This window comes from Oryctolagus cuniculus, chromosome 6 (assembly GCF_051225735.1).
Source record: "Oryctolagus cuniculus isolate XC-2025 breed Fujian yellow rabbit chromosome 6, ASM5122573v1, whole genome shotgun sequence".
Lineage (NCBI taxonomy): Eukaryota > Metazoa > Chordata > Mammalia > Lagomorpha > Leporidae > Oryctolagus > Oryctolagus cuniculus.
The window spans coordinates 55377133-55400021 of record NC_142872.1 but is presented as its reverse complement, the minus strand read 5'-3'; the positions used below and the strand labels follow the sequence as shown (position 1 = coordinate 55400021).

General features: G+C 39.4%; 1 protein-coding gene across 10 annotated transcripts in view; it reads right to left on the bottom strand.

The window, feature by feature from the left end:
- TENM2 (teneurin transmembrane protein 2) overlaps positions 1-22889 on the bottom strand; it is a 1297938-nt gene that overhangs the window by 1077480 nt on the left and 197569 nt on the right. For 9 of the 10 annotated variants that reach the window (XM_051844423.3, XM_051844432.3, XM_051844433.3 and 6 more), the window contains exon 3: positions 19372-19436. The exons of the other annotated variant lie outside the window; for it this stretch is intronic. The gene's annotated coding sequence lies outside the window, so the exon portion shown is untranslated. The remainder of the gene's footprint in view (positions 1-19371; positions 19437-22889) is intronic. 10 annotated transcript variants of the gene reach the window in all.

The following is a 22889-nucleotide window of genomic DNA, read 5'->3' as shown; positions in this document are numbered from 1 at the left end:
AAAAGTAGAGAAAAGTGCAGAAAAGAGAAAGGCAGTAGATCTTAAAAATATTTATAGCTTTTGACCTAGAAATTGTATTCTATCTTTCTGCCTCCTTTCCCTGATGTCCTGGTCCTTAGAAACTGGGGTAAAGTGGTAAGGGGAAAAATAAAGTTACTTAGCTAATGGCATGGAGATTTTACATCACACCATGAGACTCAAGCAAAATGGAGATTCCAACTTGGATTAATGTTACACACTTTCACCAAGATTTTCAGAGCTTCAGCTCTGAAAAGTTAAAAATGTTAAAACCATAAAAAGTTTAAAATTTCCCTTCCACCAAACCCTTCTTTCTCAGTCTACCTCTATTTAAGTGGGGTGCAGGGAGAAGCCAAACCATAGGAGCCACAGCACTGGGGAACACACCTGGTCCTGTGCTGAAAAGTATTTTCTCATCTGTAATACCCACAAGTTAGATTTTAAAAATTCCAAACTAAAGGATTTGTATAGAAATTTGGAGAAACCACTGTTATCTCATGTACATTCTTGCTGATGGAAGTTTGAGACACTCCAAGCTAGCTCTCCAAAGCCACAACTCTAACACAGAAACCTGAGATGCAAGTGTTGGGTAGAACCGGTCCAGTTCATTAGAGAGAATGAAAACCTAGACATGCCACTATGCAAACAGAAGACATTCCAGGCCAGGCTGCAGTGAGGAACCTGACAGATGTTAGTGAATGGTGTCATACTGCAAGTTCTCTGGGTTCATTTCTAATAATTTTCTTCCAATTTAGACTTTCACAGCACTATTATTATGTCTCAAATTTGAATTTAGAGAATTTACACTACACAAATAACCTGAATTATTAATATAAAGTTATGCCTCAAGGTAACAGTATGCTATTATTTTTAACAGTGTGTGTGTGTGTCAGGGGGAGATACATGCTTCCAAATAGAAGACTAGGTATTTCAATTCTTGTACTCATATATGATAGAACAACACATAGCCATTCATAATAACAGTATTTAAGGTGGCTGTGATTTGGAAGTATGCAAATTAAAACAAAAAACTGCTATAAACTCAAATAATAAATTGGATCCTTAATTGTATTTTGTAGCTTCAGGAAATGAAATTCACAAATATTACAACTTTAGATATTTCTTCCTATACTGGGTACCAAATATAAATAGAAAATTTAAAGTTTCTTTCAGACCATTAGTGAGTCTATAAACTACAATAGTTTCTAAAGTAGTTTTCTAGCTAAAAGGTTCAGTTCATTTATCAATTTTTTGGACTGCAAGAGTGCATTCTTTTCTATCCCAAACTCTGGACAAGTAGTTATCTTTTTTCTTTGGTCATTTTACTGAGGGTGGAGAGAGTGACTTTTTTTTTTAACATTATGTATTTTTTTTTATCTACTTGGAAGACAGAGTGACAGGAGAGGGAGGTAGGAAGAGAGGGGCAGAGGGGGCAAGGGAGAGAAGAAGAGAGGGGAAGAGAGAGGGAGAGAGAGAGGAGGAGGGAAGGAAGGAGAAAGGTTGATTCTATCTTCAGTTTTACTCCCCAAGTGCCTTCAACTGCCAGGGCTGGACCAAGCTGAAGTCAGGAGCCACGAATTCCACCCAGGTCTCCTAAGTGGATTCAGGGGCCCAAGCAATAGAGCCAACATCTGCTGTCTCCCAGGCTCTGCATTAGCAGGAAGCTGCACTTCAAACCAGCACTCCAACACCAAACAGGATGCAGGAGTTATAAGTAGTAGCTTAACCAGGTGAACTACACCATGCACCCCCCAACTTCTCCTAGACCTGAATTCCTACACAACTGGTGAAGAGAAGAAGATAACTCAAAAATGGACTGAAATAAAAAAGTAAACGGATAAGCCTCCACCAAACAAAAACACTAGCCACCTTTGAGTTGCTCACAAAAATCGTGCCAAAAATTATTGCAGAAAATTGTGCAAAAAAGTAAAAAATACACAAAAGCACAAGAAAAATGCCAACTATGTCCTCACACAGAGAGCTATTGTTGATGAATTTTAGCTTCTTACTTATGTCTGTCTTTGAAATTTTCAAACCCACCTTATTTCTATAATTTTAAAAACCAGTCATACATGGGATACAATGTTCACAGTAACTGTAAATTTGGTTTTCCCTACCACCTCAAGATTCCTCGTGGCTGTGCTAAATTACTTTCATCAGCAACAATTGTTTCAAGGCACACAGAGCTGGTCACATTCCTTGTCAAAAATTAAAAACCTTGTCAAACTCTTTGCTTTGTGGCATTCTAAACAATTAGTTGTCAAAAGTGAGGTGTTTGCAAAAGCAGCACAGAAAGGAGAAATAAATGGCTTCTTTCCTTTTTATACTAAGTGAAGGGTTTCCTATAATTTTAGCAGTCATTAGGATTTACTAATGAAGACCTTAGATGGAGTCAAAAAAGGAAAATATAAAGTTAAGTGGCTCATTTCGTGTTTTGAAAGGTAAAATATGAAGAGGAAAAAGAAGTGCTATCTCATCAATCACAAGCCATATAAAGCTTGGAAAAGTAATGCAGCCTTCATCAGCAGTACCCTTCACTGAAGAACAGCATTGGCCTAGCGAGACCACCTTCTAATAGGTGAGAAGCTATTTCAATCTTCATACCCATTTAATCACAGAGCTGTTTGGGCACCAACTGCCAATTATCCTGAATTATGTGTCATACAGTAGGTTTGTGATCTAGGCTATAGTGCATTAGGGACCCAGCAGAGACCACCATGTTGATTTGACAAGGTTCTTAGAACTGGGATGAATAAATTAATACAACAGAACGATTCTGATGAAGAGAAGATTGGAGCCAAGCTCCCAGAGATGGAAGATTAGTGACTAATCAGCTCTAACACCTGGTTTCCATAACACTCTAATAGCAACTCCTCACGCTGCTGTAACAAAACACAGCAGCCTCTGCTAGGGGGAGAAATGTGCAATAGCCTCAAAAGTTATGGCTTGGGGTGTTTTATTCACGACAGGATGTATTTCACCTGTTCACGGAAAATGAGAGCAGCTGCAATTCTCCTTTCCCCTACCCCCCCATCACAGGACGGAGGGCAGGAGATGGCTGTGAATTCAAAACAGCCGGGTTCTCTGGAGCACAGAATGAATGAGAAATCCACTGCTGCTAACTTTTCAATTCAACTTACACCAGCAGAAAAGAGGAGGAGGAGGAGGCAGGAGCTGGAGAAAGTAAAGAGAAAGAAAGGAGGAGGTCCACACGGCTAATGCTGATGGAACCATGGAGTCACATAACATAGTGGAAGGAGATGCCAGGTAACTGTTATTTCTGCCTCTGACCTCTTACTTAGAGCCTCAAAATAGATAAAAAAAAAAAAAAATTCCCTTCTTTCCATTCACCCCAACACTCCAGTTCTATTTTGGTTAATCTGGAGAAAAGTTCAGGGCGCTAACCCCATGCAGAGCTGAGATGCAAGACAGCCAAAAGTCTGAACAGGCACAAGACAGAATCCTCCATAAAGCTAGCAATGCTGTCCTTAAGCAGTGACATGAAAGAAGCTGAATGGCCAATGCTCTTAAGAGGAGGCAGCCTTTGGAGGACCAGTATTATCCACATCCATCCTCATTCTGGCCACCCACCACTTGAAAGATAACTAATTATAACCTGTTCTGTTAATTCACAAAGAACCTGACGCAGAATAAGTGATTTTCACAGACTTTCTTGGACACATGCCAGAGAAGCACATTGACATCTACCAGAATTGAGTCATCAGTCTTGGGATTCTTTCAAGATTGCTTAAAAACAAAGAGAAGTTACGCCAGCTTCTCTGTACTTATAACCCTGACGAAAGTGAGACTAAGAAAACCCAACTGGCTGGCTCTGCGGCATAGCGGGTAAAGCCGCCACCTGCAGTGCTGGCATCCCATAAGGGTGCCGGTTTGGGTGCTCTACTTCCAATCCAGCTCTTTGCTATGGCCTGGGAAAGCAGTAGAAGATGGCCCAAGTCCTTGGGCCCCTGCACCCATATGGGAAACCATGAAGAAGCTCCTGGCTCCTGGCTTCGGATCTGCGCAGCTTCAGCCATTGCGGCTGATTGGGGAGTGAACCAGCGGATGGAAGACCTCTCTCTCTGACTTTCAGATAAATAATTAAATCTTTTTAAGGCCGGTGCCACGGCTCAATAGGCTAATCCTCCACCTGTAGTGCCAGCACACCGGGTTCTAGTCCCAGTTGGGGTGCCAGATTCTGTCCCGGTTGCCCCTCTTCCAGGCCAGCTCTCTGTTATGGCCCGGGAGTGCAGTGGAGGATGGCCCAAGTGCTTGGGCCCTGCACCTGCATGGGAGACCAGGAGAAGCACCTGGCTCCTGGCTTCGGATCAGCGCAGTGCACCGGCTGCAGCGTGCTGGCCACGGTGGCCATTGGGGGGGGGGGTAAACCAACGGCAAAGGAAGACCTTTCTCTCTGTCTCTCTCTCTCACTGTACATTCTGCCTGTCAAAAAAAAAAAATAAATAAATAAATCTTTTTATATAAATTAAGAAAGCCCAACTGAATGACAACCAAGTATTACAAGAGATGGTTGGCAGACTGAAGCACTCATTTATGGTCCAACAACAGGAACAGAAACAGACCTGAGGATTGGCTCAACAGAAAGCTGTGCTAGAAGCATTCAAACACAATGTTCTAAGATTGAGAACGACACTCAACCCTTCAAAGAAACAATGTCTTTTGTGCACAATGCAGCTATTCTGTGCAGTTTTATTTTACTTATGTGAAGGGGGGAGGGGTTCCATCCTTTGATTCATTCTTCAAATGGCCTCAACAGCTGGTGCTGAGCCTATCTGAAGCCAGGAGCCAGGAGCTTCTTCCTAGTCTCCCAGTTGGTGCAGGGGCCCAAGGACTTAGGCCATCTTCTGCTGCTTTCTCAGGTACATCAGCAGGGAATGGGATCGGAAGTAGAGCAGATAACTATTCCTGAACTGGCACCCATATGGGATGCTGGCCTTGCAGGACCAGGGCTTTAACCCTCTGCACCACAGCACCAGTCCCACAACTGGACTTTCTAGTCCCAATCTGTCTAATTCTGCAACTCAATCTCCAGGCAGGAGTGGGATCATCCATTTGGATTACAGGTTTCTTTTTGCTACTGGTTATTCCCCCACACAGGACACACTGCTATGCCCCACATTCAGCTCATCAGCCTGTGAAGACCCACGCTTTTTGTGATGAGTGACACAGAAGCCAACTCCACATTGTCCCAAGGGCTGTTTCCAAATTTGGTCTCCCAAAGGGAAACTTGTCAAACTCCTCCAGGCATGCTTTCATACCGACCCACTTTAGCAGCTTCATTTGTTCTAACACCTGATTCTTTCTTCCCCTCGGAAAGCCTCGCAGGATGGGACACTGTTGTTTTATCTGATTTACACTCGAAATAATTTTCTTCACTCCTTTTCCAGTTTTTCCACCCCAAACTCGAATTGAAGCCTAGGTGTTGAAGTTCAGGAAAACGTCTTTCAAATGCAGTGTATTTCAGGTACTACATCTGTATTAATTCATGGCTAATACTCTTTTTATTATTTTGTCTTATTTTCTCGCTCTGTTGAAATATTTTAGTGAGTATTATTCAACCAAGTAGAAATTCCTCTTCAAACAGATGTTCAAAGTGAAATTCACGAGGAGGGGGGAGTAAATCTTTAAAAGGGCTGATTGAACTTGTAATCATAAAAGCCACACTCGGGGCCATTTGCTGAATTCCACTCTGTTCAGTGTTTTATCCTTTCTACCCCAAATTATAAATGCCCTAAACCATAAAGCTGAAAAAGGCCACACATCATCCAATGTTCAGCTAAAAACCTCCCCCTGCCACCACCAAAGGGACCTGCAGATATTCAGAGAAATCAGTGTGGTTTCAGGCAGAACAGCAGGTAGCAGTTTTGTGTGTACAAAGCTTAGGTGAGAACATAGGTGTTAGGATAACAAAACCCTCAAATCTGGAGTGAGAGCGCCTTTGTCTCCTGCCCTCTCAAAGACACACTGAAGGTTTCTGAGAGCCGCCAGAGGAGCATGGTTAATCAGAACCATGAGTTTGATGGTTAATCGGAAAACGTGTCATTTTTCTAAGAAGCTATAGCCAAGCAATGATCTTCAAGAGACACAGCCCAATGATATTCTTGTCTATACATGCCTTTGTGTGGTTTTCCATCACAAGGTTTACTTAAGACTGGATAGGCAGGAATCTCATGAAAGAACTTGTAATCTAAGACAGTGACTGCGTAGGGTCATAAATGCCTTCTAGAATCTGGTGAATATGGAATTCTCTCTCCAGAAAGGTCCAGGTTTACCCATGTTCCACATATGCATATTATTTCAGGGATTATATTTAAAAAGAAGAATCACTGTAGAAGACATCAATATTATAGTCTATTTTTGGTTACTTATAATATCCCACCAGTGCCATGAATTCCCCAAGTCAACAGATTCTTACATTCAAGATGCAGGAGAAAAACCAGTATGTTAATGGGTTATAGAGAGCAAACAAACAAAAATACCAAAAAACTGGAGTCCTCATTACTGCCCCTACTTTCCCCAAGGCTTCATTCAATGTGACACTGAAATGTGGGTTTATGAGTCAGAGGTTTACAGAGAAAGGGAACCAATGGAAGACGGGGTGGGGGGAGGGAGGGAATGAATGAATATTATGGAAATTGCTTCATGTGATTAAGGAAGCCAAGAAATGCTACTCTCTGTTGTCTTCAAGTTGGAGACTGAGGAAAGCTGGTGATAAAACTCAACATAATTCAGTCTGGATCTAAAGCCAGAGACTTGGGTGGCACTGTGAAGGACAGCACTGGTTTGAGTCCCACAGCCAAAAGGACTGAAAACCGGAAACTCTGATGCCTGAGGACAGCAGAAGATAATGTCCCAGCTCACGAGGAGGAGTAAATCCACTTTCCCCTGCCTTTCTGCTCTACTTGGAGGCTCTAGAGACTTGATGACAGTGGCCAGAGTAGAATCTTTATCCGACTGGCCAAAGGTTATGCTATTCCTGAAACACTCATGGACACACCCAGACACACAGGCATCTCGTAGCCCAGCCAAGTTGGCACCTAAAATTCACCATCACAGAGGAGTAAAGGGAAGCAGGGAACTTATACATACTGCCTGACTCAATTTGCTACCCTATTAGGAAACTCACAACTACTATTTCTGATTATGATCCTTCTATCTGAAAGTTTCCATGATCCATGTGGGTAGACATGAGATGCCCCAGGAAGCACCTTTTCCATGGGTGCTAAAGATAGAGATCTTATAAAGTGAAGAAGCTTCACTTCATTGTCTACAGTATGAGTATATTGAGTTTTCCCAGCTAATAGGGAGTTTGGGAAGATTAAATGAGTTAAAATGTCTGAAAAAGATTTGCAGACTATTAGGTACTACCCAAATATCAGTTATTATTTTTACAGACAGTACCAGATTTTAATAATATTCAGACAGAATAAAAACTCAGAAGGAACCGGCATCCCTTTTTGTTTGAATCTGTATTAATCTAATGTCTCACCTGCAGAATACATGCTTGAATTCTCTTTAGGGTGCTAGCAGAGTGGGCCTGAAGTTATTTATTCCGACAGAATTACCAAAGTGGCTGAAGCTGGGGCTGAAGTCATGCTACTAGTAACAACCACATCAATTGTACCATGCATTTAACAAAGCACTTAGAGTAGTGATCTCCAAAGCAGACTGCGTGGTTCAGGATGGGGGAGCAAGAAAATTCAGTGTTGTCAGGGGGAAGAAAATATGAGAACTACTATTCATTATTACTGCGTAATTTCATTTTTAAGAAAAGCAATCATTTTTATTTAAAAGTAATCATGCTATATTACTACAGTTTAACAGGTATTTAATTCATATTTAAATATACATGTTATGCAGTGTGTTTAAATTTTTCATTGCTTGGCATGCATGCTTAGCTAGTTAGAGAGCACTCAGATTTTTTTTTCAATTTTTATTTAATAAATATAAATTTCCAAAGTACAACTTCTGAATCACAGCGGCTTTTCCCCTCATAACCTCCCTCCCACCTGCAGCCACCCCATCTCCCACTCACTCTCCCATCCCATCCTTCAACAAAATTCACTTTCAATCATCTTTATATATAGAAGATCAACTTAGTATATACTAAGTGAAGATTTCAACAGACTGCACCCACACAGACACACAAAGCACAGAGTACTGTTTGAGTAGTAGTTTCACCGTTAATTCGCATAGTACAACACATTAAGGACAGAGATCCCATAGTGTCCACCTCACTCTATGGGGAGTAAGTGCACAGTGACTCCTGTAGTTGACTTATCAATTGACACTCTTGTTTATGGTGTCAGTAATCACCCTAGGCTCTTGTCATGAGCTGCCAAGGCTATGGAAGCCTCTTGAGCTCACCAACTCCGATCTTATTTAGAAAAGTCCATAATCAAAGTGGAAGTTCTCTCCTTCCTTCAGAGAAAGGTACCTCCTTCTTTGATGGCTCGTTCTTTCCACTGGGATCTCACTCACAGAGATCCCCCATGTAGGTCTTCTTTTTGGCCACAGTGTCTTGGCTTTCCATGCTTGTAAAACTCTCATGGGCTTTCTAGCCAGATCTGAATGCCCCAAGGGCTGATTTTGAGGCCAGAGTGCTGCCATTCTGAGTCTGCTGTGTATCCCACTTCCCATGTAGGATCATTCTCTCCTTTATAATTCTATCAATTATTTTTGCAGACACTGGTCTTATTTATGTAATCCCTTTGACACTTAATCCTATCTTTTTGATCAACTAGGAACTTAAACTAATCACTTTAACAAGACTCGTACATGACACCTAGTTGGGGTTGTTGGTTTGTTTGTTTATTTATTTATTTGACAGGCAGAGTTACAGACAGTGAGAGAGGTCTTCGATCCGATGATTGACTCTTCAAATGGCCGCAATGGCCGGAGCTACGCCAATCCGAAGCCAGGAGCCAGGAGCCTCTTCCTGGTCTCCCAAGCGGGTGCAGGGCCCAAGCACTTGGGCCATCCTCCACTGCTTTCCCAGGCCACAGCAGAGAGCTGGACTGGAAGAAGAGCAACTGGGACAAGGACTGGCACCCACATGGGATGCTGGGTGCCATGGTGCCCTTGATGAGATTGAATTGGAATCCCCTGGCATGTTTCCAGCTCTACCATCAGGGGTAAGTCCAAGGAGCACACAGATCTTTTTATAAGCATGATATTCTTGGCTCCTCCCAGTCTTGTTAGGCTATTGTTCCCACTAAAGAGTTAAGAAAACCAAGGTGAGGAGTTTTCTGCTGCATCTTGTCTTACAGATTGTGGCTCAAAAACCTGCATTCTCTCCTTTATACTGTTCTGTGCCTTTCTGAAATGGATCGTGGCAGATGTCACCAAAAGATGATCTGAGAGCTGTAAAGCAATGTTATGTCAGAGAGCACAGATGGGATGAGGACCTGCAGAGGTAAGATGGTTTGCATTTCTTGGGTAGGCCAGCTGAGGGAAACTTCTAATATATAGAGTGAGGCACCAATCAGGAGGATTCATTAGAATGCACACACACAAGTGTCAGGCAAGCACTATTCCCCACCCCTTGCAAATGGATGGTGATTACCATCAAGGAAGGCCCTCTAAGTGCTCCTACGTGACACTGAAATATAGTAGGAGAAAGACACTTCTCTTCCCTGCCCCAGCCAAGAAATAAACAGAAACTTGTTACCATCACTAAGTTGATGTATTATTTATAAATGAAAATTGCAGTATTTCTTTTCCACTTTCCTACCTTAACTAGCAGGTGCTATATAAATGCTAACCATTTGTTTGCATGTTAACAAGCCAAGGCCACAGGAAAAATGTAGACCTCGGTTTCCGCAACGAGGGCAAGAAAGGAAATTATCTACTCTGAGTTAAGGACAACATCAGCTTCGCTTCCTTACTTCTTGCTCTCCTGCTTGTGTTTCACTTCAAAAATATATTTAGAACTAAGAATTCATTTTCTCGGACATCCTCAAAGAACATATCTCAACAATAGGAATTAGTGTAATTCTTCTTGGAAATACCAAGTAATCTGTTCTTCTGAATGAGTTTTGTGCACACAGGTTGAGTGGCCAAAAATGGGTCTAAAAATAGCATTTTTCTGAGTATACAGGCTTTTGAAGGTATGCGTACTTATGGACAAAAAGTAAATATGAGAAAACATTGTCCTTATAAGCCAGAAGGAAAATTACCAAATTATAAGATTAGATGTGTACTTAATAAATGATTTGCAAAACTAGCTAGGATAAGTTATTTATAATGCAACACTGTCATTTTTGAAATCAACATCTGAAACATGTCTTAAAAGTTCAGTGAGTATGGCTGGCACTATGGTGTAGTGGGTAAAGCCACCACCTGTGATGCCAGCATCACATACAGGTGTTGGTTTGAGACTTGGCCGCTCCACTTTGAATCCAGCCCCCGGCTAATGGGCCTGGAAAAGCAGGGGAAGATGGCTCAAGTGCTTAGGACCTTGCACCCATATGGGAGACCTGGATGAAACTCCAGGCTCCCAGCTTTGGCTTGGTACAACCCTGGCTATTGTGGCCTTTTAGGGAGTAAACCAGTGGATGGAAGAGCTCTCTCTGTCTCTGTCTCTCTCTTTAACTCTGCCTTTCAAATTAAATAAATTTTAAAAAATTCAGTTAAGTGGCTATTTTTCTTTATGGCTCAAATGGTTCCTTTTCTGTGAGTCACTTATATATAAAATACCTATAATACAAAATCACAGAATCAGAAGGCTAGCAAACATCTTTGAAATCATTGAGATGATTTCTTACTTGTCAGAAGAAGAAAGGGTGTCCACAAAGGGGAAATCAAACATATGAATCTGTGTTTAAGAAACCAAACATAGTACCTTTATTCAACAAATATTTTCTGGATTCTGAGCACTGCCCTGATTCTAGGTGAATAGACACATTCAAAGACCATGAAAGGGCTGCGTGAATGATCAAAATTGAGAAAAATAGTTAATGCATCATTTAGTTGATAAAAGAAGATGTTTAACATGCTATTAGCTCTTGACTATGTAAATACAATATGTTGGTAACAGGACAACTGTGATTTAAACATATGTTTTACTAACAAATATTTTATACCCATCTGAGCTGCACATCAGGAAATTGAGGGGAGATGATTTCCTTAAACCTGGATATCGGACAACTGGTCCAATATAAATATCAGTTCTATGTAGCTGGATCTATCATGAAAAGCATCATTTTCATGCTTGACCTTCTGTATCAGCACTTCTAATCATGTGTCTGAATAAAATGAGAGATGATTCACAGAAAATCACAGCAAGAAATAGCATAATGGGCCTTTAAATGCAGCCTTTCCTAAATGGTACAAATAACGTTAGTTTTCTTTGTTTGAATTTCTGTGAAAGGAACAGAGGTGCTAAAATGAAGACCTAAGGGGAAAGAAGCCAGAACAGAGGAACACTTTACTGCTGGCATCTCTTCTTGACTTTAAACCCAACATTACAGCTTTAAAATTATTTGTAATATGTAAAAAATGCATTCATGTTCATAAGAAATGCTTATATTGCTTAAGATCTCACCTAAGTAATTCTAACCTCAAAACAGTCTGAGATTATCTTTACTATTAATTTGGGGAGGGTTTCTGTAAAAATAACAGAAGAAGTATAGACTCAGGATCACCGTGTTATAATGGTGGCAAATTTGTAGGCTCGTGGAAATTCTCTTCATTCCCATGACTTTCCTTAAAAAGAAAAAGTTACTTTTCTGACAGTTTATTCTGAGAGCAAAAAAAGAAAACAGAGAATCGGAATTTTGTATTTTGTTTTATTTTAAAATTTTCTAAGATTATGAAAATAATAATATAATAGTTTACAAAATGTTTTAGAAATGTAAGAACAGATTTAATTAGTCATAAAATACAAACAGATTTTCTTAGTCATAAAATAAAATAGTCAAGCTCCCTACCAACAGGGTATTGGTTCAAGGCACCTTTGTGGATACCAAACTCTGTAGCTAAAATATATAAAACAGTAAATATCTGCATGAGACCTGTGTACAACTTCCTGTTTAAATCATTTCTAGATGATTTATAATACCTAATACAATGTGTTATGTAGTTATTATATTTTATTAAGCTAATAATGACAAAAATATCCACGCATGTTCAGTACAGTTTTTTTTTTTTTAATTGTGTTATCCATGGTTGGTTGCATCCATGGCTGTTAAACTCAAGGATACAGAGAGATTTAGTAGAAAACAGAAGAAAAAAATGAAATTGCAAATGAAAATATAACAGGGCTCAAGAATGTAATCAAAGTCTTTCAAGAAAATAAGAACCATTTGCTTAATTTTAAAAAATGTATTGAACTGCTGTAGCAGCCCATCTGAAGAATAATTTCACATTAATGCAATTGGATTTAGAAAAAAAATCACTACAAATATACAGATATTAACAGGACTTCCCTCTGCAAGTATTCTTTTAAAATGCAAATCAATACATTTAACAATCCTATTTTCCATTTAAACATCCAACTAACAAATGGTGAAATACTATTTACCTGAAATGTTTTGGTACTGTAGTTAAATTTTGACAAAGAAACAAATTAGATCTGCATTCTGAACTTGATAGGGATTGTTAGTTATCAGAAATTCAAAATCTTCCTCAATTTAAATTCCATTACAGATTAAACCTAAATAAAATCTGCTACTTATAAGTAAGTTTTCCTGCTTTTAGAAATAAACAGGGAATGAAGAGGCAACCGACAGAATGGGAGAAATTATTTGCAAGCTATGCAACTGATAAAGGATTAATAACTGGAATATATAAAGAAACTCAATAACAACAAAACAAACAACCTAGTTAAAAAATGGACAAAGGACTTAAACAGGCATTTTCAAAAGAGGAAATCCAAATTGCCAATAGGTACATGAAAACATGTTCAGGATCACTAGCCATCAGGGAATTGCAAATCAAAACCACAATGAGGTTTCACCTCAACCCCATTGGAATGGCTTTCATTCAGAAATCAACAAACAACAAATGTTGGCAAGGATGTGGGGGGAAAGGTACCCTAATCCACTGTTGGTGGGAATGTAAACTAGTACAGCCACTGTGGAAGACACTATGGCGATACCTCAGAAACTTGAATATACCCTACCATATGACCCAGCCATCCCACTTCTGGGAATTTACCCAAGGGAAATGAAATCAGTATATAAAAGAGTTATCTGCACCCTCATGTTTATTGCAGCTCAATTCACAATACCCAAGTAATGGAATCAATCCAAATGCCCATCAACTGAATACTGGATAAATAAATTATGGGGAGGGGCCAGCACTGTGGCATAGCAGGTAAAACCGCTGCCTGCAGTGCCAGCATCCCATGTGGGCACCATTTGAGTCCCGGCTGTTCGACTTCTGATCCAGCTCTCTGCTATGGCCTGGGAAGGCAGTAGAATAAGTCCTTGGGCCCCTGCAACCATGTGGGAAAGCCAGAAGAAGCTCCTGCCTCCTGGCTTTGGATCGGTGCAGCTCCAGCTGTTGTGGTGAGCTAGGGAGTGAACCAGCAGATGAAGACCTCTCTCTCTCTCTCTCTCTCTCTGCCTTTTCTTCTCTCTCTGTGTAACTCTCACTTTAAATAAGTAAATAAATCTTTTTTTTTTTTTTTTTGGACAGGCAGAGTGGGCAGTGAGAGAGAGAGAGAGACAGAGAGAAAGGTCTTCCTTTGCCGTTGGTTCATGCTCCAATGGCCGCTGCAGCCGGCGGATCGCGCTGATCCGAAGCCAGGAGCCCGGTGCTTCTCCTGGTCTCCCATGCAGGTGCAGGGCCCAAGCACTTGGGCCATCCTCCACTGCACTCCCGGGCCATAGCAGAGAGCTGGCCTGGAAGAGGGGCAACCAGGACAGAATCCGGCATGCCGACTGGGACTAGAACCCGGTGTGCCGGCGCCGCAAGGCAGAGGATTAGCCTATTGAGCCATGGCGCCGGCCATAAGTAAATAAATTAAAAAAAATAAATTATGGGAATATGTACACATGGAATACACCGCAGGGAAAAAAAAAAACGTAAAATATGACTGTTTGTAACAAAATAGAGGAGACTGGAAAACCTCATACTTAGTGAAATAAGTCAGTACCAAAAGGACAAATGTCTTAGGTTCGTTCCCCTTGACCTGTGATAACTAATAGAGTGCCTAAAAGGCAATCTATAGAAGTGAAATTGACACTCTGAGAAGCAATTACTTTGAAAAGCCCTTCTCTTGACTGTTGAGGAAGTTTTTTTTTATACTATTTGTTGAACAGTTTACTTAACAGAGATAATCATATGTGTATAAAGTTAATTGAAAATAGATCTTAGTAAAAAATAAGAATAGGTATAGGAGAAGGAGGAGGAAGAGGACTGGGAGAGTGGGTGGGAGGGCAGGTACAGTGGGAAGAATCACCATGTTCCTAAAGTTGTAATTATGGTAGGTATGAAGTTTGTATTTCTTAAATAAAATGTTTCTGGAGAAAAAAATACCTTGCTACAATAAAAAAAATTCTCCAAGATTTTAATTCTAATACAATGTTTCAAAACAATTCAATTTCTTAAAATAAAATTACAGGTTAACAAAAAAGAAATAAACAGGGACTATCCCTAGAAATTCTATGAATACAAATGGTAAAGAAAGGTGTCTTAATTTTAAATCCCTTCTTAAGAAATCTAAAGTCTCAATAAAAAACGCTGATTTCTTAAGTTTCACAACAAAACAAAAATGGGAGGACTACATACTGTTACAGGTTCTGTTTTATACTGAAAAATTACTGGAACATATTTGGCCACCACTCCACTGAAACTAACATATCTACTAATTTGTATTATATCCAGAAATGCCTATATGAAAATCTAACATTTTTATTAATATATTTTACATAAACAAGTAGGAATTTATTGAGTTATCTTATATACCATGCAACAATATTTCTTTTATCCCTGCTAAGTCAAATGTATATTTGGATACTGTATGCTTTATAGAACCCCATGGTGTGTTATCCCTGTTATCCTACCTTAAGATAGGATATATGACTAGTAAAACTCACACTCTTGCATACACAATTTGCTTTTTAGGAATCCAGTTTTAAACTGCAAACACTTGGGCTGATCTAAAAGAACGAATGAAGGAAGGAAGACTAAATGGAAAAAAGCAAAGTTGGATGAGGGAAGAAAATGCAATTGTGGTAAAGAACAGGAAAGGTAAGGGGTTGCCATTAAACCCTTTTAAATAACAACATCAATAGCATCATTTTAGGGAAAACCACATCAGCATTTTTACTCTCACGGGTTCTAAAACACCATGTTGTTGTGCCCAACACTCCTACAAACTCTTTCAGGAAATTCATCCTTCAAACACAGGCCCAGGCCATGGTTCTATCTAGATGGTCCCTGCCCACTTGCTCCAAGACTCTCCTCAGGCAGCTCTAAGAAACCCCAGGGTGGAGCCATCAAAATGCCTTCTCACAGCAAAACCCAACCATCCCTAAGGCTACCAGGCAGGTTAGGCACCACTGATTTCCTTCTCCAGGGAGAAAGAAGAATTTCCATTAAAAGAGGCACAGGGAAAGATGTGCAAATGAGCAATGGGTCTGAAAAGAGCTGGGAAAGAATGAAAGGTGATGAGGACAGAGTGAAAACACCAGGTAAAAGGGTAGCAAGGACTTAGTCTTGGTCTGGGCCACCCTCTTCTCCAGCTATGCCAAGTCCTGCCTTTCCACAAACATCATTCATATCTGCTCTCTTGCCTTATCTCCCCATTCTCCCATCTGGGGAGAAAGCTCATCTGATTTCAAAACTTCCCATAGGAAATGGCTACCAGGGCATTGCAGTTCCAAGATGCTGCTTCAATCTCATGGTGACAAATCCTTTGGGATTGCTGGGGACAAGGGAGCTGCCTGAGACCCCTGCCACTTTCAGAGCTAAAACAGTGGCAGTACAGTCAAACACACTCATGGATCCCTCCTCTTGTTCTGGGACACCCCCCCCCCCCCAGCCATACAGAGATCCTCAATGAACTCAGGTCAAGAAATGCACTAAAAACTGAAAGTTACAAGCATAGAACCAGAAGTTCATGAGGGCCTCAGGAAGCCTGCGACATCAGTACACTTTACTTACTAAAGGAAAACCATGCCTGCCATGTACAAATCCCACAGTCTGTGTTAATCCTCCCAGAAAAAAATAAAATATAAACGAATGCAGCTGATAAATTACTTACTGAAAATGTAATGCTCAAAGCAGTAACCACAATGCAATAATTATTGGACTTGATTAAACATAAAAATAAATCTGTCTTTTACTTCTCTCTCATCCTATTAGTATGTACAATGAAAGGAAAAGCCTTTTTAAAAGGTACCTCACGGCCATTTTTTTTCCTCTTAATTCTGCATTGTAACAAACAAAGGTAAAATCAAAAATCATGCAAGCAGTGAAGTATAAGCTTTTTCCCATTATCCTTGGAAGGATGAGGACAGTGCCAATTAAAAACACGTTCCCATGCAGCTCTCAGCAAATGCTTTACTAATTTTTTTATACTCCTTGATAATGGAAAGCCTTATTAAGCGAAAAAGAGTCACCAACTCTAACGGCTTATATGTCATCAATATTTCTGGGGAAATCAATCTACCTGTCTCAATTTAAATAGACAGGACCTCTCCTAACCTCAATGACATAAATAATGTTCCTGTTCATAAAGTTGGAGACACAAATGAACATCTAATGTCTAAATGTAGGCTAACAATGTTGTCTTTCTTAAAGAAACAAGAAAAAGTTGGATCATTCAATAAAACAATTAATTTAATGAAGGCTTGCTTTAAATGGAAGAAAGTGGCCAAACTTTCCACGTGGCTCGTGGGTGTGCAAGTCTCAATGTGACTTTTTGCCTCTGTTCAGATACTTGACTTTGATCTTATTTTTATCATTTACGCTGCAAAATGTCAACACCACGCCATTCCCACAAAACACGCTTTTATCCTTTTTTTTAAGTTCACGTTCAAGTTAGAAAATAAGTCATATCTCCAGATCTCGTTTTGTAAAGGTTGTATTCGCCACAGGCTTAACACAACGGTGGGAGACAGTGTGGAAGTGATCGATAAAGTAGTATTACTCTTTGTGATAGCAAGCCTCTGCAGGGCATTCCGGCTTAACTCCACTGTATATGCTAACACTCCATCCTTACTCACTGCAAGAACGAACTATGGTGGACCACAAGCCCCATCCAGGATGCGGAACTCACTTCCTTCCCCAATGTTCTATAGCTGCCTTCATCAAGCTGGAGAAAACCTGGATGCCTTATGACACAAAGTCCCCATTGAAAGACAAATGTATATTCACCCTGAAGCCAGAGGGCTTAGGCCTTGACGTTCAGAGAGGGGCACGCACTGTTCAGGATGTGTCACGTTGACGTGCAACCTATCAATGCAGCATTTATTCAACTTCAAATCATCACCTGTGACTCTAAAACACCAACTGTTCTAGCTGTAGGAATGCAGCACTGTAATGGACTGAGCTTGTATTAATGGGCTCCCTCCCTTACAACATGGATTTAGAGAATGATATGTCAACTCCTCTCCAAATTAGAGGTTGGTAATTTTTCATATGTCCTTTTAAAAGTAAAATTACAACTATGTAGTAACAAATGTTAAAAGCCCTAGGGATGAGACTGGGCTGTTCTTGTTCACATAAACAGGGGTTCAATGATATTATTCAGCCCTGAAAATCTGAGGCTGTGTGTTTAAGGATGTTATGTATCTGCTACAGTTCTGTTTTCATCTTGATTAAGTGTACTGAGACCTATATTTAATTAGGTAGACCTCAGTTTGCTATTCAAAGTCAATGATAAGTAAAACAAATCCCCTTACAAGGCCTTATGACACTACAACTGATTTAAGTTCTTGTCCAACTTCCTATTATCTCTCAGGCTACATTTCAACTATGTTCCCTGACACAAATATGGGCTGCCAGCTGCCCCGGGTCTTCCTTCACATCAAACATCCCTCTCATCAGAGTTGAACTTCCCTCCGAGCCTCAATACCTATCACATCCCGTAGGAAAAGACCAAGTCATTTCTCATTAATCTATTTCACTGTGTCCTACCTGAACCAAGATTCATCATTATCTGACAAACTCTGTCTGGTAACCTACTATGCAGTACAAACCAATAAATAAGTAAAGATGTGAAGAGAACGGTTTCCTGACTCTAAGCAAATTAGTTTCTAGGACTTGAAAATTAGTTTGGGTATGGCATTTTGGATTCCAACAAGTGGAGGCACCTTTCCTGTCATCCTTCTCCATTCCCAAAGGAGCTACTTAAAAAAGAAGACTTGGATTTTGGTAAAATTATTGGATTTCCATTTTGGGGATCCAACCTTATTCTAAGACTTTAGCACTTAAGTGTACACATGCCTCCTATGATGCCATACTACCTAATGACTATCCATTAACCACAGACAGCATCCATTAAATCCTTTAGGTTACCATACAAAACTAGAGGGAAAAAAAACACCTAACTTTATCTTGTAAAAGAAATTTGCTTCTCCCTTGTCTCAATTTCCCCTGACTATACTACACCTGGTTCTTGTTTTTTAAAACTAACAGAGTCATTAACATGATTAACTAAAGAGCCAGCTACCCTGGGTCAACCCCCTGAGCAAAACTAATAACTTGAAAACCTTTGACATTGCAGTTTTTCTTAGCCCCATCTCAGATAAAATTCTTAGGTCAAGATACCCATGGCCTCTCAAAGTGAAAAGGCACAGAATTAAACATAAATCTTTTATCCAAGTTCCCTTGCCAGATTGAGCAAAAGGACCACAGAGGGACTGCTCAATGTTCTGTCTTAGTAAGAATTATTTTCTTCCCATTAATTAAACTGATTTTAAAAATTTAAAATTTTAAATTTTAAAGCAGTTTCAGGAAGGAATAAGACTAAATATAAAGTATCCTAAAGGGAAGATATAATTATGAGTAAGAGTAAGTGCTTCCTTCAAGAGACATAAAATACAACAGAGAAATCTCACATGCAAATTGTTGTAATTGAGGCCCCAGCTGAGAACACAGATATTGAATTCACACACGAGGTTCTGGAACAGGGTACCTCTTTGCTACCTGGGAGCATTGGGTTAATGCTGCTCTCTGAGCTACATCTGCACACACTTTTCAAAGATGACACAGGAAGCAATGAGAAAACGTTGAAACCTCTAGGACAGATCTCATATAATCCACATTTAATAAATAGTTTATTTCTTTAAAGTTACTGAAATGCACAACCCAGTAAGAAAGTAAAGCATAAGGGTAGATACAGCTCAGTGAGTTTAGAAAGCAGGGAGGTGCTCCTACCTGGTTGGTGGCTCAAGGTATACTTCACAGAAGGTAAAAGGCTCTGCTCAGTCACAAAGCATCAACTGTATAAAAAGAAGTAAAAGTAAAAAAGACCTCAGTACAAAAAAAAAAAAAATCAGAGAAAACTATGTCAGGCTAGGATTTCAAGTTTTTTTACAGAGTATTCTAGAAGATCAGTCTAGAAAATAAGGAGAGAGACTCACCAAAAGAATATCACCTGGAATTTTCTATGGATTGAATGTATACTGAGAGTCTCTGAATGTTTAGAGATTTACCAGATCTGAGCCACCTGTCACCTGTGCCTAAGAGTTTAGAACTGGCAAAGACCATAGATAGCAAAGCACAAGGACAGACTCCTGAAGCCGAAGGAAGTATAGGCCTTTCATTAGACAATGGCAGTCAGAATGACAAGAAAAGACAGCATGAAGGGGAGAGAGTAAAGAAGTAGACCATACAGGACTTAGCAACGAATTGAATGTATGGTATGGCAGAGGAAGAGTAACAAATAAAAAGACTCCCATATTTCAAGTCTGATGTCTAAGAAACTGACAAAAAAGGATTCCATGCTGGAGATGAGATCCATTTTTAATCACATAAGTTAGCTTGACTCTTGTCATGTTTATTATTTTAAAGCTTACAAAAGCAAATGGCATTACCAGTGGCTGCCTGAACGTAAAATTATTTATAACATAAGCTTTCAAGTATCACCTGTGATGTGAACATACCTCAGGGCAAATTTAAAATTTAAGAAATACAATTACTACATCTCAAACATAGCATAAATTAAAAAAGTTTAAAAACAGACATAAAAAATCATCACACTATCTTAAATCAGCCGCTCAAGGTGACATCTGCATACCTATGTTCAATGCAGCATTATTCACAGTAGCCAACAGAGGCAAACAACTTAAGTTTCCATCAGTGAAAGAGTACAAAAGAAATAATGGTATAATATATAAAACAGAATATTATTCAGCCTTAAAAAAGAGATAATGCAATTTGTGACAACATGGAGGATGGTTTACCAAAGGAACATAAGTCAATTCAAAAAATACTACATGATTTCATTTACAAGTAGAATATAAGAAAATTAAATATATAGAAACAGAGTAGCAGAATAATGGTTATCAGGTACAGGAATGAGGAGAAAATGGGGAGAAATAGGTCAAAGGCACAAACTTCCTACTGTGTAGAATGAGTAAATCTGTGTTTCATGTTCAGCTTGGTGACTACTGTTGATAATGCTGTCTTATATCCTGAATATGTGCTAAACAAGTAGATTTCAGGTGCTGTTATCACAAAAAAGAAAAGTTAACTGTGGAAGGTGATCTGTATGTTAATTTTACTTGGCTGATGTAAAGATTAAATGTCCATCAAACATATTATTTACCCTAAATACAGACAATAGAAATAAATTCGTGAAAATAAAGTGCAAAGTCACCTATAATATACACATTGGGCCTAAAATAAAACTCAGTCACAGGGTACTTCTATTTACTTATTGTTTTCAGTATTTCACAAAAGGAGTTAACAGGGCTAATAATATGTCAAAACAGCAATGTGGGAAGTAAGGGCACCAGGGAGAGCCCCACAACAAATCCAACAGATTCGAGGAGAAATTTGCTTCATGTGACGGGGAAAATTAAATCTTCATGCTTACATAAGTGCATAAGAATAAGCCCAAGTTGAAGGTGCATTAATCTCAATCACTGTTTATTTGTGGGTGTTTAGACATATTACATGCAGGGTATGTTTCTGTTATTGTTGCTTTGAATGAAATACACAGCAATTCATTTTAAGAAAACCAGGGAAATAATTTTCTCAGTTGCAGAACTCTAGTGACAAAGGAAAAAACAAAACAAAACCCAGTTCACATTGCAGCTTTGTACTCTCAGCCCTCTTTCTATCAAGGGGGTGGGAAAAGGAAATCAAGAACAAATCAGTCTCCCAAACATCATTAATAACAGAATTTCTCTACATTATTGTATATTTTATGTTAAAAATCACAAATGGATCATTCAAAAAGATTAAGATGCGTCTGAACAGAATTTCAGTAAAAAAGTGGTTAACATTCATCACGGCCTTTCAAAACAAAATTGGATTCTACTTTATCTGAAACTTTTCAATACAGTATTACTTTTTCTCACATATACAACTTGCAACTTACCTAGGGCACTATTTATCATTTGGACAACTTAAATACCACACACACACACATACACACACACACACACAAACCATCATGAGACAAACGAGAATTTCCTCTTGGGAAAATCAAGTGTATTAAAATGATAAGTAGCAAGTCTTCACTCTTCTTGCATTAACTTAGGCAGACAAGTATGATGTGCACACACCAAAAAAAAAAAAAAAAAAAAAAAAGGGTTCCAACAAGCTCCTGGTCATAATAATCATCTTTGCTTCCTTCAGTCCACAAAGTTTGTTCACTTTTACAAAGACATTATAAGTTGTGATGGAAAACGCAGTACCCAGAGGAGCCTTCCAATTATCTACACAGGTAGCCTGGCCCATCTGGGACCCCCAACAGGTATAGGTCAGGATTTAAGGACTCAAAATAATTATTGCAAAGGAAGCGCTTGAATGAATAATTTCTCTTCAGTATTCTGTCATTCTGCTGTAGCAGAGAAGAGGGAAGCAGAAAAATTGGGTTTATAAAGGTAGAAATAACAATAAGGAAACTCAGCCTTGTCTGTTGTTTTATGTAGGTAGGGTACAACATCAAAAAGAGGTCCCAACGTAAGTTCTCGCCATCACAGCTCATACGCACCTGGGTCAAAACAGGTGTGTACTACCTATTAGAAGTAGTCACACCTCAGAATTCCAGGCCTACCATGCAGTAAATAAACTGGAAGGAAACTTATTGAGACAGGTAACAGATATGTTTTAGGCACCTTTTTTATGCAGAGACTGGGGCAAGGGATATAGTAAAGATGAAAAGCATAAAAACCCTACTTTACCTTTTAGTCAAGTTCAAGAATATATCCAATTATTTTTTGAGAGATAAAATCATGAAAAAATAAAAACAGGTCTTGATGTTACAAACATCAAAAATCATAAATGGTAGATCAGGGGCACATATGGTGGCACAGCAGGTTAAGTCACTGCTTGGATTTCTTGTATCCCATATCAGAGTTTATTACAAGACTCAGCTCCTCTACTTCAGATCCAGCTTCCTGTTAATGCATCCTGAGAGGCAATGGACAATAATTCAAGTGCTTGGACCCTGCCACACACATAGCAGACCTAGATGGAGTTTCTGGCTCCTAGGTTTGGTCTGGTTCAGCCCAGGCTTTTGGGGGCATTCATGAAATGAATTAGCAAATGAAAGATCTGAGTCCTATGTCTCTTTCTCTGTTGCTCTGCCTTTCAAGTAAAATAAATAAATAAACATTTAAAAATAAAACTTTATGCAGTTCTTTTCTCTGATACTGCCACAGTCCTATCAGGGAGGGGTTCTAATATTAATACTAGTCAAGGGGCCAGCACTGTGCCACAGT